At 41.7% G+C, this 2,317-nt stretch overlaps 1 long non-coding RNA gene across 1 annotated transcript; it reads left to right on the top strand.

The window, feature by feature from the left end:
* Positions 1 to 507: 507 nt before the first annotated feature.
* LOC122034632 lies at positions 508 to 1,840 on the top strand. Its single transcript, XR_006126745.1, has 2 exons — positions 508 to 735; positions 1,550 to 1,840. It is a non-coding gene; the product is annotated as an uncharacterized LOC122034632 (long non-coding RNA).
* Positions 1,841 to 2,317: the final 477 nt, after the last annotated feature.

The raw sequence follows: 2,317 nt of genomic DNA, 5'->3' as shown, positions 1-2,317 counted from the left end.
CCTTCCGAGGTAAGGTCTCAGTTTATATTTTTATTGCACCCTTATTGATAGGTACGGGAAATTCTTATCCAGTTATAATTATAGTATAATTGAGTAGAATCGATAGACTACCTGTGCACTGAACACATGGATTAGTAGTGTTCTTACCATTTTTGATCTTTGGTTGAAGTAGCATACGAGTATCTTACTTGGTTGTTTCCTTGGATGAGGGTTCTTGAGTTGAATAGAAAATTTGGGAACCAAATTTTTATTAGTGGGGGAGATTGTAAAATACGGCAATAAAATTACAATTAAAAATAGGGTTATTTGACAAATAATTTTATTGGAATTTTTAGAAATTTTTCTGGGATTTAATTGGAGCTCGTATGATGTATTTAGAGGGGATGCACTAATGGGGCCGATAAAAGTTTGTTAGGAATACCCGGAAGTAGGAGTTGATTAAGGAAATCAACTTAGGGTTTAATTGCACTAAACCTAAGTATTTGTTATAAAATCTCTCCCACCCTCATAACCTACCCGACACCTCCTCCTTCCCCTTCCAGCGCCGAGCTCCTCTCCCGTGCCCTAAGCCGACGCGCCACCATCCCTCTTCCTCCCGCGAGCATCCGGACGCCGACACCCTCTCTTCCTCCTCACACGAGCACCAAAGCCGCGGCTCTTCCTCCCTCGCACGAGCACCCTCGTCGCCAGCCCTAGGGTTCCAATCGGAGAGGAAGCTGTGGACACCGAGATTGGGTAAGGCAATTATAGTTTCGGGATTTGGATTTGTAGATCGAGGTTTTGAGTTTCGCGTGGTTGACGATGCGACGTTGTGTTTTGTGTTGTTTTCTCGAGTCTTCTTCGGATCTGGTGGTGTTGTTTCGAGTTCTTGGAGGATTATACTCAAGTTTTCTTGGATTTGGTTTATGTTCTATGCGATGGATTCTCGGTGTTGGTGTTGTACTGTTGCAATCTTGGCTTATTGAATTGTTAGGTCTCGGTACGAATTTCTGGAGGTGCACTGATCTGGAATTTTTTTGGATGTGTTAGGAGTTGTGTATTACATATCTGTCTAAAGCATTGTTGACTTATAGCTTGTTAAACCTAGAATTGGAGTTTGCTAGGTGAATTGGGTATGGATTTTCGGTTGGGTGGTATGTTAAATGAATGACCTAGTTCTTTTAGGTATTTATGGTTATGCATTGTTAGCATGCCAGATTAAGCATGATTTAAATTGTCCCCTTCAGAATGCCCAATCTAGATGGTCCAAATGAATCCTGTACATGTAGATCGGGTTATTGGTATCATGACCAAATTGTTTTGCCTTGTATCACAATTTCTTGAGTAGCAATAGGTGATCTCTGTTTTACCTGCTAATTATTGTAATTTACTGTTGTCCAGCACATAAGTGACATAGAGTAACTTACCTCAAGGTATGATTAAGGTTTAGGATTTCTTCGTTGTGGGCTTAGCTGTAGGCTTATCTGATACCAATTGTTAGGACCAAAAAGGGGTTTAGATATTTTAATTCATATGAAAGTAGTTAAACTGTACCTTGTGTGATTTACAGGACCGTAATTCGAGACGAGCACTTCGACGTGGAGATTGCTTAGCTTGATTTACGTATAAAGGCGGGTACTTCTTGCTTTGCTTCTTTTAGTACTTTGACCTTAGTGTATGAATTATTTTGGATAAGGACTGTTTACCTTGACTCCACTTTTATTCTTCCTGCGCTTGATACTTCCACGCAATCTTTGAGAAATTCGTTTCTATATCCATACAATCACTTCTTGTTTTCCATGATTCGTAGCAGATACTAAATATCATATTTGTATGCTTTAACTGTTGTTTGTTTATGTACGATATTGAGCATGCTGGCTTCGTGTAGCATACCTATTTCTGCTTATGTATATATGATGGTTGTTGCATTGTATGCATCATGTCATTGCATGCATGCCGCATCCTCGGCCACTCGAGAGAGTGGTAGCTAGAGTTGATGCCGCTTGTCCTGTCGTGCCGCACTCGGCCACTGCGATTGTGGTAGGTGAGTCATGAGGCGGGACCCCTTTGTATCTAGTTAGCTACTCGGCACTGTCCATCCGGCCACCGGGGTGGCGGCCTTTGGGTGATCTGGTTGTCGTTGATCCGCCTCTCGACCGTCGCGTGGTGAAGAGGTGGGCGGATGACCATTCGCATCTGTTGTTATTATATACCGCTTTGCCGTTTTCTGTTCGTATGTTATTATTGCTTACTTATGCTGATGTGGTATATTTATGCTGTCGTTGCTTCTTGCTGTTGTTCACTTATGCTGATATGCTGTCTTATGTTGAGATATGCT

This window comes from Zingiber officinale, chromosome 11B, assembly GCF_018446385.1.
Source record: "Zingiber officinale cultivar Zhangliang chromosome 11B, Zo_v1.1, whole genome shotgun sequence".
NCBI lineage: Eukaryota > Viridiplantae > Streptophyta > Magnoliopsida > Zingiberales > Zingiberaceae > Zingiber > Zingiber officinale.
The sequence above is the reverse complement of the archived record's forward strand: the minus strand, read 5'-3'. Positions and strand labels throughout refer to the sequence as shown.